We start from the raw sequence: 16,890 nt of genomic DNA, 5'->3' as shown, positions 1-16,890 counted from the left end.
TTTCATCCATGGCTTCTGGTTGGGGTATGTACGTACAGTCACTGTGGAGACTACATCATCAATGCACTTATTGATGAAGCCAATGACTGATGTGGTGTACTCCTCAATGCCATCGGGAAGAATCCCGGAACATATTCCAGTCTGTGCTAGCAAACCAGTCGTCTGGCTTTGCATCTGCTTCATCTGACCCCTTTTTTATTGACCGAGTTGCTGATGCTTCCTGCTTAAATTTTAGCTTGTAAGCAGAAATCAGGAGGATAGAATTATGGTCAGATTTGCCAGATAGAGGGCAAGGGAGAGCTCTGTGTGTGGAGTAGAATTTTTTGTTGTTGTTGGTAAAAACGGATTTAAGTTTCCCTGCATTAAAGTCCCCGGCCACTAGGAGCACCGCCTCTTGATGAGCGTTTTCCTGTTCACTTATGCCAGAATACAGCTCATTGAGTGCAGTCTTAGTGACAGCATCGGTCTGTGGTGGTATGTAGACAGCTATGAAATTACAGATTAGGTAGATGGTGTGGTTTACCGTTTATCATGAGATTCTCTACCTGAGGTGAGCAAAACCTTGAGACTTCCTTAGATATCGTGCACCAGCTGCTGTTGTTTACAAAAATACATAGTTTGACTCCCCCTTGTCTTACCAGACGCCACTGTTCCATCATGCCAATACATAACCAGCAGTATGTTGATAATGTCATCGTTCAGCAACAACTCCATGAAGCATAAGATATTACAGTTTTTAATGTCCCGTTGGTAGTTTAATCTTCCTCTTAGGTCGTGCATTTTATTTTCCAATGTTTGCATGTTAGCTAGTAGAACGGATGGCAGTGGGGGTTTATTAGATCATTTACAAATTCTCAGAAGACAGCCTGACCTCCATCTTCTCTTCACGTAAATGACAGGGATTTGGGCCTGTTCCCGGGAAAGCAGTATGTCCTTATTTGATGTTTAATATGAGTGTACTATGATAGCTGTTTGAGATTATAAAAAGATTAGAGTACATTATTATAGTACACTTTAAATTGATTTTTTGACTATTCTCTCTCTATATATTATATAGACACTGTACACATTTACCCCATACCCCTGTAAATCGACTCTGTAACGGTACCCCGTGTATATAGCCAAGTTATCGTTACTCTCAGTGTATTTATTACTTTTATTATTACACGTTATTACTTCTCTATTTTCTTTCCCTCTGCATTCTTGGCATTTCACTGTTAGTCTACACCTGTTGTTTACGAAGCCTGTAACAAATAACATTTGATATGTCTGTATTAAATTATCATTTTATTAATCTACTTCTTTGACATACTTTAACCTGCACGCTATGAGAGCTGTTTCATAATGGATTAACGGGTTCATTTTTCTAATTACTTGAATCCTCATCTCAACAAGTCCTCTGGGAGAGTGAATAGAGATTAAAATATTTTTTCCAAACGAAATACAAATACAGTAATTGACTTGGTTCTGCAGTTCTTGAAATTATAATTTATTTGATAATGTTATGAATATCAAAAGCTCTATAGATTTTTGCCCAGGCCATATGTTTTATCAATCCCTGTCTGAAGCTATAAAAGTGCAGTACAAAAGAGAGCTTACTGTAATATCAGTTAATGACAAAGATGGACATGTTATTTTATAGAATTCTCCAAATTCTGACTGCAATGTTTCACTTAAATCTCAAGTAGATATGTTGGTTCCCATAATTTACTAGTCATATGTTATCCTTAAATGTCAGTGGTCAACAAAAAAGTGGAATTGAAGATATTTAAAATGTTGGTGGTAATAGTGTTTTAGTAAGAACAGACATAGGTTTGTGTATTTCATGGTTTAATAGTCACTGTGTTGATTCCTTTCAGAATGACGGATATCATCCAATCTTGGAATGCCACAATGCAATACTACTACATGCCATATAACTATGATTTCTGTGTATTCATGAAACCAAGATGAATCATGAAATTACACATTAGTGGGCTATCATGTGATAATTAATGCATTTTTCTATTTAACTCGCTGTACTGTGAAGATATCAAAACATGGCTTTCACCTTTCTAAAGAAATGATTACATTTGTGACCTGATTCAGGAAACTAGGCGTATGTCACAAGTCACGACTTCACAGGGGAGCCATTTGAATGTAAACACATTTTTTTGCCAGAAATGCCTTCTTGAACATGTGAATGTTCATGTGCCTTAATATCAAAATCATATGCCATCTGTAAATAAGAATAAAATTGTCATATTATGAGTCTAGTTGGTTAAGCCACCGAAAAGTTAGCAACCTTCCCACTAGCCATGATTGGTTGAGATAATGAGTGGGCTGGACATGCCGAGAGAGGAGTTCAGATTGGTTTGCCATAGAAGCTTGGCAGTCTGTTAGTAATATTGTCTTAAACAGCTTTTTTCTTAAATGTTGTATAGTGGAGCTGCATAAGTGTGGCTCTCCACTTTCTGGAGGATCAAGTTTTAAAATCAGTGGAATTGGAGAATGATAGCTAAAGAGATGGAGGAAATATCTGTCTCCGGATTACATCTTCAAACTAAGGGCAACCGTGATATGGCATTCCTGACAGGGAGACTCATCCATGCAAGATGATCTATACAGGTAAGATAGTCTAGCGTTTAGCTAGCTAATGTTACATTTTCAGATATTACATGTTTCTAATGTTGACAGAAAGTGGTTTCATTTCAAGCTAAGGTGTACTGTTAGCTAGCTAGCTAACGTCAGCTGGCTGGCTCCCTAGCTGATGTTATCATTACTTTCCCAGAGCCGTTTGGTCTTCTAGTTAGAGCCTAATGTTAGCTAGCTAACATTGAACATGGTTGGTTAGCTCCCAGCACTGTGGCATTGTTGGCACTGTTCATTGTTGTTTAACTAGCTAATGTTAGCTGGCTGGGTCATTAGCTAACATTATGTGACGTGTGTGCACTTACACGGTGTTTACCTAGCTAGGTATATTGTTTACCTAGCTAGCAAGCTATATGTCTTAAGCTAAAGTGTACTGTTAGCTAGATGGGTAACGTTAGCTGGCTGGTTCCCTAGCTGACGGTATTTTTCGTTTCCCAGAACCGTGTGCTGTTCAGGTTAGAGCCTAATGTTAGCTAGCTAACATTGAACATGGTTGGTTAGTTCCCAGCACTTTGGCATTGTTGGCACTGTTTATTGTTTAACTAACTTTAACGTTGGCTGGCTGGCTTGTTAGCTAATGTGACGTGTGTACAACACCCGTTGAATATGGCCGGTGTTAGTAAAGGTCTGCAAAAAAACGTAATGAAATTGTTGCCAGCAATTTAGGCTGTTTTCATGTTATCTGGAGGTAAACAAATCATCGGCCAGAGCGTCTTTGTTTCGCTTCGAGAGCGAAACTAGATGGGTGGGGCTAAAGCTTAGGGTCAGGGTGTGAACAATGCTGAATGGGTGTAGACAAAGAAGAGCTCTTCACTAGATAGCAAAACATTCAAAGGCGATTTTCTCAAAAGTGAGTTTACAAGTTGATCAACTTTCAAAGCAGAATTACTTTCCCATTGTTCCTCAAATGCAGTGTATGATATACCATTTTGTAGCTCTAAGTCTCTACTTTTATATAATGTAAAAACACAATTTCAAATTTTGCTACATATGACTGAAAATAATCCAGGTGGTGAGTCACATTTAGCCATTATGATGAGCCATTGTGACTGCCATAGTAGATTCTACGTAGGATTTAACAGCTGTAAGCACACAAAACAGATATCACCCATATTCCTTCATCTCATATCCCTACTGCTGTTAGGGTTGTAGTTTGAATGCTGTCAAACTCCGAGATAAGGCTGTATTATTCACACAGTATCAGATCAGTGGTGCTAGTTCAGAACCATGGATTGCGCCAAGCAGACCTCACCACCAAACTTGCCCATTGCAGTGTTTCAAAGTAACTCACTGTTGCATTATTTGTCATGGTGAATGGCTGTTGATGATCAGAAATTGACTTCATACAGCTCTCAGTCATGAAATTGGTTCTCATACTTGCTGTTATTCTGTCTTTGCTCAGCGCTCCCCTCAACTGTAGAAGTTATTCAGAGAATGTTCACGTAGTAACATGCTGTGTGAATTATGGATGGATGTACGGTTCAGTAGGTTAGTGTCCCAGCTCATGAGCTAAGTGTTCAGATTTGTGATACTGGCCTGGTTTCTGTAGGATGAGGGTGGTGGTGTGGTTGTGGTAGCCTTACAGTGACCAATACTATAACTAGACTGTGAAGGATCCACTTTTAGGTTGGATGAGGATTTCCCCATGCACTCGCCCCTGTGTACTTCTACCCTCTGGAAGAGGAATGTAGGGAAGTATGCCATGTAAACAATGAAACCGGGATGTATACAGTATCTTGCGGAGACTATCGCAAAAGCCTGCTTAATTAATCAACTTGCCAACGCAGCTTCTTATCTCTAATTGGTAGTGGGTTCTGTTGAGACAAAACTGTGTATTGGTGGAGAGTAAAGTCCTGTGTGTGTGTGCGCTTGCATGCATGTGCATCACTCTGTGTGCACGTGCAGTGTGTTCCCCTGCTGGGAGGATGGAGCCACTCAAGCCTCCTGAAGGAAAAAGTGCAGTGACTGCAGTCAGACCACTTTGGGCAAGGCCACAGGCTTAAACACACAGATCAAGAGTGGTTACAGCCCGCACAAAAGGCAGTGAAAAATGCATGGGAACGCACAATGCAGTGATGTCAGAGGAATAATCCACTAACAGTATCTGGGCCACTGCAGCTGGGGTGGAGGAACAGAGGATCCTCAGCTATATGCGGAGCTAGGCTCTGTCACAATGGATGGCTGAATGGGAAGAAACAACTGCGAGGTGGGGAGGAAAGAGGAGAAGGGAGGGGGGATTGGATTGCCAGCAGCATATTAGTTGTGGTTCTGACTGACTGAGTGGCAATGCCAACAGCAGCATTGACTTGAATCATTCCAGCTGACGCGGAGAATCCTTTGCATCCTAGAAAAGGGGATTAGTCCCCAACAAGGCAACAAAGTGTTTCTTTATTACAGCACAGGCAGGCTGTGAATGTCTCATGTTATGCCTCCCATTTTATATATATATATATATATATAGTGCACAACATTTTGTCACCCTCCTAGTGGATATGAAGAGGAACTCAACCTGCAATGTACAACCTGAGATGAGCAGTGTACAACTTGAGATGAGACGGTGAGAGGGCCTCAGACTGTACTGCAGACAGTAACTGTTCTCTCTCAGCCCAGCTATTGGTGAAACGGGAGAGCGAGATCGATCCCTAAAGCTCAATCTTATCAGTTTAGCGCAGAGAGGGAGCAAAGTTGGACGATTGACTTGTCAACATACAGCTTGCAGTACAGTACAGGTTACATTACAGAACTTTGGAGAGTTTGTAGGAAATAGGAATATTAACAGGTTGGTCTGGGGAAGAGACAGATATAACAGTAAGTATTAGATCCATGTGATCTGGGTTTCAGATTTCTGGTAACAATTCATTTCTATTGGGTGAAATCTGACTACTCAGTAATTGACTAAATTGACTTTGCCTCAACAAGTGATCAAATATTGTTTCTTTAATGTAATTACATTTGAAGGACTGACGTGAAACAGTTTAATGTGTGAATTAACACACATTTAAATTAATGAGAGCAATACATAAACAGATTGCTACAAAGGGCGAAGTAAATTCCTTAGGCCAAGTGATAAGAGACAAGCATCAATCGATAAAACATGTCATTTGATATAACAAACTGTTTTAGGAAAACAGTGTTAAATGAGCAGTTTTCTCAGGACAAGGACATGGGACAGATTCTAATGCATTGTGCATGTTTAAATCACTATTAATCTTAATCTAGGATTAAAGATGGGATTCTAGGAGCAGATCAAGGAGTTTGAAACAATCAGTTAGGCTTTTACATATTTATTTCATTAAGTCTTTGCTCGAGACGGCATTTGTTGCAAATGACTTTGGGGAGCTTTCAGTTTTCATACAGTGGAGAGTTTTCAGCTTTCCAAACCATATGACATCACCTCACCTAGAGACAGACATATACAGTTGAACTCAGAAGTTTACATACATTTAGGTTGGAGTCATTAAAACTTTGTTTTTCAACCTCTCCACAAATGTCTCGTTAGCAAACTATGGTTTTGGCAATTCGGTTAGGACATCTACTTTGGGCACGACACAACTAATTGTTCCAACAATTGTTTACAAACAGATTATTTCACTTGTAATTCACTGTATCACAATTCCAGTGGGTCAGAAGTTTACATACACTAAGTTGACTGTGCCTTTAAACAGCTTGGAAAATTTCAGAAAATTATGTCATGGTTTTAGAAACTTCTGATAGGCTAATTGACATCATTTGAGTCAATTGGATGTGTACCTGTGGATGTATTTCAAGGCCTTCCTTCAAACTCAGTGCCTCTTTGCTTGACATCATGTGAAAATCAAAATAACTCAGCGAAGACCTCTGAAAACTTGTAGATCTCCAAGTCTGGTTCATCCTTGGGAGCAATTTCCAAACGCTTGAATGTACCACGTCCATCTGTACAAACAATAGCATGCAAGTATAAACACCATGGGACCACGCAGCCGTCATATGCCTCAGGAAGGAGATGTGTTCTGTCTCCTAGAGATGAACGTACTTTGGTACGAAAGTGCAAATTCATCCCAGAACAACAGCAAAGGACGTTGTGAAGATGCTGGAGGAAACTGGTACAAAAGTATCTATATCCACATTAAAACGAGTCCTATATCGCCATAAGCTGAAAGGCCGCTCAGCAAGGAAGAAACCACTGCTCCAAAACCGCCATTAAAAAAGCCAGACCACGGTTGGCAACTGCACATGGGGACAAAGATCGTACTTTTTGGAGAAATGTCCTCTGGTCTGATGAAACAAAAATAGAACTGTTTGGCCATAATGACCATTGTTATGTTTGGAGGAAAAGGGGGATGCTTGCAAGCTGAAGAACACCATCCTAACCGTGAAGCACAGGGGTGGCAGCATCATGTTTTGGGGGTGGTTTGCTGCAGGAGGGACTGGTGTACTTCACAAACTAGATGGCATCATGAGGGAGGAAAATTATGTGGATATATTGAAGCAACATCTCAAGACATCAGTCAGGAAGTTAAAGCTTGGTCGCAAATGGGTCTTCCAAATGGACAATGACCCCAAGCATACTTCCAAAGTTGTGGCAAAATAGCTTAAGGACAACAAAGTCATGGTATTGGAGTGGCCCTCACACAGCCTTGACCTCAATCCTATGGAAATATGTGGGCAGAACTGAAAGTGTGCGAGCAAGGAGGCCTTCAAACCTGACTGTTACACCAGCTCTGTCAGGAGGAATGGGCCAAAATTCACCCAACTTATTGTGGGCAATTTATGGAAGGCTACCCGAAATGTTTGACCCAAGTTAAACAATTTAAAGGCAATGCTACCAAATACTAATTGAGTGCATGTAAACTTCTGACCCACTGGGAATGTGTTGAAAGAAATTAAAGCTAAAATCATTCGCTCTACTCTTATTCTGACAGTTCACATTCTTAAAATAAAGTGGTGATCCTAACTGACCTAAGACAGGGAATTTTTACTTGGATTAAATGTCAGGAATTGTGAGAAACTGAGTTTAAATGTGGCTAAGGTGTAGGTAAACTTCCGACTTCAACTGTATAATATCAAATAGTCTGTGACAATTACTGATTTTATGCTCAAAGTCATAGTCAGAGACCAAAAAACAGTGTTCTAGTAACAGAAGTCATACGGTTTTATTACCTACTCAAATTCAAATGTATTCGGCACACGTGACAAATACATCAGTGAAATGTTTACTTAAGTAAAATTAGGTAAACAATAGATAAGTAAAGAGGTAAAATTACAGTGAAGATAACAGTAGTGAGGCTATACAGGTGACCGAGCTGTTGCCGTACCAGGCAGTGATGCAGCTGTAGAAACTTTTGATGGTCTGAGGACCCCTGCTAAATCTTTTCAGTCTCCTGAGGGTGAATCAGTTTTCTTGTGCTCTCTTCACAACTCTCTTGGTGTGTTATGACCATTCTAGTTTGTTGGTGATGTGGACACCAAGGAACTTGAAGCTCTCAACCTGCTCCACTACAGCCCCATCGATGAGAATGGGGCGTGCTCTGTCCTTTCCTGTAGTCCCCAATCATCTCCCTTGTTTGATTACGTTGAGGGATAGGTTGTTATTCTGGCACCACACAGCCAGGTCTCTGACCTCTTCCCTATAGGCTGTTTCATCGTTGTCGGAGATTAGGCCTTAATGATGGTGTTGGCGTCATGCCTGGCCATGCAGTCGTGGGGAAACAGGGAGTACAGGAGGGGACTTAGCACGCACCCCTTAGGGGCTCCAGTATTGAGGATCAGCGTGGCAGCTGTGTTGCTACCTACTGTTGGAATTGGCTAAACTTTTAACATTGAGATATTAAATAAATGATAGATCAGAAGCATAGAATATATGGAGTGCTTCCCTTTGTAGTCTGTAATAGTTTGCAGGCACTGCCACATCCGACGAGCGTTGGAGCTGGTGTAGTATGATTCAATCTTAGTCCTGTATTGGCCCTTTGCCTGTTTGATGGTTTGTCTGAGGGCATAGCAGGATTTCTTATAGGCTTCCGGGTTAGAGTCCCACACCTCGCCGTCAGCAGATTTTTACAAGGCACCCCACCCTGTGCCCTCTATACCTGCATATCTTTCTCTTGCCAATGACGGGGATTTCGGCCTCGTCGGGTGTCTGAAGTACATCCTGTGCATCCTGCTTGTTGAAGAAAAAATCTTTGTCTATTCCGAGGTGAAGGATCGCTGTCCTGATATCCAGAAGCAATTTTTTGCCATAAAATACGGTGGCAGAAACATTATGTACAAAAAAAAAACACAATAGTACAATTGGTTAGGCGCCCCTAAAACGGCTGCCATTTCTTCCGGCGCCATCTTACTCCTACAGTTTTACTACAGGTTAGAGTACCCATCTGGGGTTAAAAGCACAACTGTGTCTTGTGCTTTTATTCATCACATCAACCAGGTTTCCATCCAACGATTTCATACGGATGAAAGTCATGACCTGGCTTATGGAAGCAGGAAATGCTGGTACAATTTATAAATCGCAACAGAGAATTTGATCGATCGACATGTTGGGATCCTTTTGTGTGGGTAAAATTAATTAAGGTAGAAATGTCCGTGGAAATGCATGCATTTTATTAGGCTACAGAATAAATCAATTATGATGAACCTCAAAGCGTGGCGGAAGTGTACGTTGATGAGCTTGATGCTCCTTTCCAATAAATATCCAAGGTCTTATTCTGGTGACATGATGATAAATGCTTGGCAGCCGTTTGACAAATAAAAATCTATTTTATCCATAATAATCTCATCATGTAGGTAGCCTACCCGCACTGTATCTGTGAGCTATAGGCTAGAGCGCACTTACCAAGACTAGAGTAGACACATTTGCGATATAACGCAACAGTTTTTATGACAATACCATTAGTAGTGTTCAAAATGCAATGGAAACAGTACATAGGAATTTAACCACAAATGTTATTTTTATGTGCACTACTGTACGTCATCACGCACAGCCTTTTTATCCACAATAATTCAGTTTGATGGAAACACATCTCTGGTGGGAAAATATAAAATATAAACATTGTAGAATATTTGCATGAAAATCTGTCGCCAATTGGATGGAAACCTAGCTATAGACCTATACTTGTATAAAATGTTTATTGACATTTTGTTCTTAAAAACGCAAATATTTACATTTTGAAAGACATTGGATTATGTAAATTACTCAGGGTTGATGTGTAATAATCGGTTACATTGGTGCCGTGACCCTGATCATTCAAAGCAGACAAAGTGTATTGTAGGAAGACTTGTGTTAGCTCCCACTACATTATCTCATCTGGGTAACATGGTCTTGATTAATGCCATCAACTGTCGTTTGACCTAACACCTGATTGGTTATGCAGTAGGCCTAACCCTAGACTAGTCTAGAGGGATGGCCACTCTACCGTCTGGTTGGGCAGTATTGTCAGGTCACTGCTGCGTTTTACACTGAAATTGTCTACAGGTCAAGACAATTTGACTTAGCCAAAAAGATGACCTTGTGAATCATTTCTCATTTATTTATGCACACTGCATACTGCGCTCTTCTGGGTTTAACGTGGCGTTACAAAGGAATAAAAAAGATTAATATCTGCAAAGCTTTTTAAAATCCCCTGATGGAAAAAAATAAATGTTGTGTATTTAATCGTTCTGTGACGTCAGCTACTCCAATGCTGAGGACTGTTGTTCATTTTAGGCTGAAAAGTGAGTCCCTGCCTAAATGATAACTGATGATACATGTGGTATTTAACTTTAATAGTACAGTATTTCCAGTGTGGAAGTAATGTCAAATTTCTCATAGTCGAAGACTAGCTGTACAGTTTAAGATCAGTTCAGTCCAAATCGTGGCCCACCCACAGGCCTTCATGGTCCTTCTATGAGAGTCGATATTCTACGTTTCTTATTATTCCTTGTATCATGATGAAAGATAATTATTCTACAAAGGCCAAAGATCATCCCTGTGGCCCACACAGAGCTATTCTGCCCCTGTGAGCCTGTGACTCATCATTCAGTCTGTTTGTGTCTCGAGGAGAGAATCTGTTGGCTCATCCACAGACAGAAGGGTCTATGAGGTAATGGAGTGACCTACATGTGGCAGCAGGTTAATGGATCCTGTGATTAATCAGAGTCACCCCCTTGTTATATACACTATGTCCAGTATGTCTGGAGAGCTAGGGGATAGTGGTGAGAAGCCATTCAGGTTTTAATTTAGGCTACCTTCTCTTATTATGCTATTGGGGAATAATGGCACAACTATGAGATTCAAATCTCTTGTGACCCTGCTAGTCCTAATTAAGGAGACTAATGTGTTTAAACTATTAGGAACTAATGGGGGGGAGAAGAACAATGATAATTTAGCAGCCTAGTCTCATAGACTAGACGTAACATTATAAATGTGAATCCGGGACACTGAAATTAGTAACCATACCAATTATAACATAAGACAGAAGGTTACTTCGGTAAAAACAAAAGTAGGGTAGTTGGTCGGGGTGGGTGGGTGGGTGGGTGTAAAACAGATGGGTAGATTAGGTGTTCGAATCGCATCATGGACAACTGTCATTTTAGGTTATTTGCAACTTTGGAACTACGTGCTAGTTTTTTGCTACTTTGCAACTACTTAGCATGTAAACTAACCCTTTATCCTAACTCCTAACCCCTAGCTTAGCTAACGTTAGCCACCTAGATAACGTTAGCATTAGCTACCTAGCTATCAAATCGAAGTTTATTTGTCATGTGAGCCGAATACAACAGGTTACAGTGATTTGGTTAGAGCCTGTAAGTAAGCATTTGTGTAAAAAAGGTGTTAGGTGAACAATGGGTAGGTAAAGAAATAAAACAACAGTAAAAAGACAGGCTATATACAGTAATGAGGCTATATACAGGCACCAGTTAGTCGGGCTGATTTGAGGTAGAATGTACATTTAGATATAGTTAAAGTGACTATGCATATATGATGAACAGAGAGTAGCAGTAACATAAAAGAGGGGGTGGTGGGTGGGACACAATGCAGATAGCCCTGTTAGCCATTGTGCGGGAGCACTGGTTGTTCGGCCCAATTGAGGTCATATGTACATGAATGTATAGTTAGTGACTATGCATATATTATAAACAGAGAGTAGCAGCAGCGTAAAAGGGGGGCACACAATGCAAATAGTCCAGGTAGCCATTTGATTACCTGTTCAGGAGTCTTATGGCTTGGGGGTAAAAACTGTTGAAGTCTTTTTGTCCTAGACTTGGCACTCCGGTACCGCTTGCCATGCGGTAGTAGAAAGAACAGTCTATGACTAGGGTGGCTGGGGTCTTTGACCATTTTTAGGGCCTTCCTCTGACACCGGCTGGTGTAGAGGTCCTGGATGGCAGGCAGCTTAGCCCCAGTGATGTACTGGGCCGTATGCACTACCCTCTGTAGTGTCTTGCGGTCAGAGGCTGAGCAATTGCCATACCTGGCAGTGATGCAACCAGTCAGGATGCTCTCGATGTTGCAGCTGTAGAACCTTTTGAGAATCTGAGGACCCATGCCAAATCTTTTTAGTTTCCTGAGGGGGAATAGGCTTTGTCGTGCCCTCTTCAAGACTGTCTTGGTGTGTTTGGACCATTCTAGTTTGTTGTTGATGTGGACCCCAAGGAACTTGAAGCTCTCAACCTGCACCACTACAGCCCAGTCGATGAGAATGGAGGCGTGCTCTGTCCTCCTTTTCCTGTAGTCCACAATCATCTCCTTAGTGTTGGTTACATTGAGGGATGGGTTGTTATTCTGGCACCACCTGGCCAGGTCTCTGACCTCGTCCCTATAGGCTGTCTCGTTTTGTACAAATGGCAATGATATATTGCATGTTAGTTTTAGTTTTTTCTTATGAAGCACTTAGAAATCTCAATTATAAAAAGCAATATAGAAGTTAAATATTCATGTTATTTAGGAGAATAGCTCATTTCATAGCTCATTTCACGCCCCGGTCACCATTCATGTTCTCTCTTCCTCTCTCTCATATATATATAGTGTGTTTACACAGAGAATTAGCCTACAGCTGCATCATATCCTCTCTGTGTCGTTATTGAACTGAATGGGTCTTCATCATCTAGCCTAGAGCAGTGGTTCTCCATCCTGGTCCTGGGGACCCAAAGGGGTGCACATTTTTGTTTTTGCCCTAGCACTACACAGCTAGCCTGGTTGCTGTCTCTGTTCAGCTATTACATTCCACTACTTGCCACTCCTGAAACTGGCCTTTTGGCAATCTTCAAATATGAACACTCTATCATTAATGAGCTTGAGGAGATCAGAGGATTTGATCCTGATTGCTAACCCTCACAGCTGTCTTCCAATCACAATGTTTATGCAAATTAGACTGATAGAACGTTTTCCTAACACAGTTCATACATTTGATTGGAAAATTCAAACATTTGAGCATTCTGACATAATACATTTCATTGTAAAGATAAACAATGGGTGCGGGGAGAACAGAGGATTCCTCTTAATTTAATTTTTACCACCAGCATATGTGGTCACATTACACCAAAGAAGCTCTCGCCATTCAAACTTCCTATTTTATATCCAGCAATCAAGAGCAAGGGGGTTCTTTCCTCTTACATACATACATACATACATACACTGGGTGTACAAAACATTAGGAACACCTGCTCTTTCCATGACAAACTGACCAGGTGAAAGGTGTGATCCCTTATTGATGTCACCTGTTAAATGCACTTGAATCAGTGTAGATACCGGGAGGAGACATGGTAAAGAAGGATTTTTAAGCCTTGGGACAATTGAGACATGGAATGTGTATGTGTGGCATTCAGAGGGTGACTGGGCAAGACAAAAGATTTAAGTGCCTTTGAATGGGGTATGGTAGTAGGTGCCAGGGGCACCTGTTTGAGTGTGTCAAGAACTGCAACGCTGCTGGATTTTTGATGCTCAACAGTTTCCCGTCTGTATCAAGACTGGTCCACCACCCAAAGGACATCCAGCCAACTTGACACAACGGTGGGAAGCATTGGCGGCAACATGGGCCAGTATCCCTGTGGAATGCTTTCGACACCTAGTAGTCCCTGCTCCGACGAATTGAGGCTGTTCTTATGGCAAAATGTGGTGCAACTCAATATTAGGAAGGTGTTCCTAATGTTTTTTACACTGTGTATATTGCTACTTCTGGGACAGCTACTGGTTCAAGAGTTATAAGAGTAATAGCGCACTATATTTTACATAGAGTAGGCTTTTAAAGGACCAGAGTTTGGTCTGCTGTGTGGTAAGATTTTTGCCATGGAAAAGAATTGGCGATACTGGTATTGTCCCGGTCCAAGTAAATTGTACGCCGACAGATGTGCTTTTGACGTGCAAACTCATTCCTGGTGTGTGTTTGTCAGTGGTTGGATTTTAATAAGCCAATTTCAAGTCAACAACTTTGACTTTTAGCGTTCCGTTCCAAAAGATGTTTGCCAGTCGAGTGACAAATTATTTTTGACAAACAAATTAGTTTGTGAAACAGTGCCACAAATCACTTGTGCAGATGATGAAGTACTGCCTGTAAAATCAACCCTGAGAAGAGGGAGAGAGGGGGCCCATTATTAACATCTGAATCCTGAATAGTTCCATTTAATTTCAGCAAGCCATGACACCCACTATCTCAGGTTGTTCAGAAATTGTTTCTGTAGTTCGAAACAGATACTATTGGCATTCCTGAAACATCTGAATCCTAGAAATTAAAATGGTCATTTTGGGTGCAAAACAATTAGCTGAAATTTTCCGAGATCAAATTATATTTCAACTAAATAATGTTTCAGGAATACTAATCGTATCTGTTAATAACTACAGAAATGATTTCATAACAATCTGAGATGGTGGGTGTTGAAATCCTCTTGTGCTTTTTGAGGTGGAACAAACCTCCTTACAGCACAATGATCCCTGGCAGCTGCTATATGCTTCCGTACAGTTCCTTTCTGCTTTTAAACTGCTTTGCCTGCCTCCTTTCTCCTTGCCAGCTAATAATCTAAAATTACATTTTAATTAACTTTGAATAGTACCCACCTTATGCTTTCCTGAGGCCGTTGCTAAGCCGTTCTATAAACGCTGTGGCCAAGGGAGGTTTAATTTCATACACTTCCCACCAACCGAGGCCTTTATGTGATGTCACATTCACTCAGATTGTCACATAACACACAGCAAAAGCATATGGAAGAGGATAAATGTTACGAGATGGCTATATTGCAACAACTTAAACCAGGAGGGCAAAGAACAAGTGGAGGAATCTCCTTCCGCCTCACTTCCCTTTCCTTGTTCTGACATGGCACACAACAAGAGCTTCTTTTACTACCACCTGCAAAGTCTAGCGGAAGTTTGCTTTAAAACAAAACCCCAATCTCTTCACCTTACATCAACATCCTCCATTAATTCCTTTGCCAGAGTAGCAGACCTTCCATCTCCCACAGAAATTAAATCCGTGTCCCTTCAAATCTGAACATATTGCATTATCCACCCGCAGTTATGTGTTCCCCTAGCCCCTTAGGCAGTGCCATACATCAAGGGCCCTGGCTGTTCTGCTCTACTCTGCTCCTCTGCTGTATCTTCTCATTGTGCCACTGGTTTAATATTCCCCAGCGTCCTGGTGACTGGGTTTGACGCTGCAGGGGGGGGGATCTATGACTGATCCCCATCAGTCATAGAGCGCTGAGGCTGGGGAAGAGGCATAATAATAATAATAATAATAATAAGGAGCAATGCGCGTGCCACGTCCACCTGAGCATCTGTCTTTTTCAGCCATCTATTTCCTGTTTGAGTGGTGCAACATCCACTTCTCACTTAAATCTCGCAGGATTGATTTTCATTTTACTCCTGTGACTCTTTCATATGCTTGCTTGTGCATGTCGTTCCCCCATTAAAGTTACGAAATGTTTGTACTTACCTGTTGAACACACCCCAGTAATGGCTGAAATGGGCTCAATAGAATATATTGTCTTTCCGATGTGTCTATAAGAATGCTAAAGATTCGTCAGGGATTTAACACATCTCAACACTTACATCACAAGAAAGAGAAGAAAGCTACATTTCTTTGGATGGGTGTTCATTTTTTGTGGAATTTAAAATAAGTAATTTGCTACAGTTGAAATTTTAACAAATTAGATGCCCTGAAATGAAAGCAACAACTAAAAATGAACACTCTGATTATAATGATATTATGTCTGATCTCACAAACAATGTAAAGTATGTATAGATAGGTGTAATCTAGAGCTAAGCGTGTTGATACTTAAACTGAGGGTACCATGCTATTGACACGCTTGTTTGTAACATAATGTGATAACAACAGTAATTAATGAGGCAGTCTAGACAGTGTAGGTGAGTGTGTGGTTCCAGTCGTGTTCTACCCTTAATGTTAATGATGACCTTTGCTACAATAAGGGCTGCAAATGGCTGACAATTGAATTAGGCTAAGCTCAATATGAATTCTAACAGCCAGATAACCCTCTTCATGTTCGTGAAAAGAGGGAGATGGGGGGTCTACTTCCCACCTTGTCAAACATGATTTTACATTGGGTATGAATTGAATGAATGAAGTGTTGGGGAATAGATGTGGTCAGGAGGACAGGAGAGGGTGGGTTGGACATGTTAGGGTATGGTTGCAGTGTACTGAAATAAACAGCCTAAACAGTTTTTGCGTGCACTGTTTTGCACTGCATAACCAGGCAACCTCCATGTGCTCCAATCGACTACCTGAACTTATTATTAACCTATTATGACGAGAGAGCGTTGCGTTTGTGCGTCCTTGTGTGTGTAGTGATTTTGATTGTTACGAACATTTGGGGGCATTGTGGGAGATTGGGAATAGAGAGAATCACAGCACACACCATAAATTCAGCTCATCTGGGAAATCAACACTGCGTTCAAAGTCATTATATCCTCTTTTTGTTGGCAGTTTACAAGTTTCTGTTATGGAGTCTCATCAAAGATACCATCTAATGATCAAAGCCAATGATGCTTGTCTGTGTGAATAATAATGTTGCCGGAACAGCGTGTGCTGTGTTACATCCTAGGGCTATAGGGGGACTGGCGATGTGTAATCAGGGACATGTTCTTTTTAGACCTTGGGCAAAGCTGGGGCTTATCTCAAATTGTACTCATGGCTCCTCTTTCAGAACAAAGGGCTGTGGAGTAACGGCTGAAGAAGCTATTTCATAATTTAGCTGTGGTATCTCTGTCTGCACCACTGTACTGTAGCTGGCCAAATTAGCATGAAGGAATTCAAGTGTCCGTGCATCCAACTATCACTTCAGGATCTCTGATTGCGC

The 16,890-nt window shown here is 41.1% G+C and overlaps 1 protein-coding gene across 3 annotated transcripts in view; it reads left to right on the top strand.

The window, feature by feature from the left end:
- Positions 1–16,890, top strand: part of LOC112226914 (disks large-associated protein 1-like) — a 129,075-nt gene that overhangs the window by 30,953 nt on the left and 81,232 nt on the right. The window lies entirely within an intron of this gene.

Source organism: Oncorhynchus tshawytscha, linkage group LG28 (genome assembly GCF_018296145.1).
Source record: "Oncorhynchus tshawytscha isolate Ot180627B linkage group LG28, Otsh_v2.0, whole genome shotgun sequence".
Classification (NCBI taxonomy): domain Eukaryota; kingdom Metazoa; phylum Chordata; class Actinopteri; order Salmoniformes; family Salmonidae; genus Oncorhynchus; species Oncorhynchus tshawytscha.
This window is presented reverse-complemented; position numbering and strand designations above follow the sequence as displayed.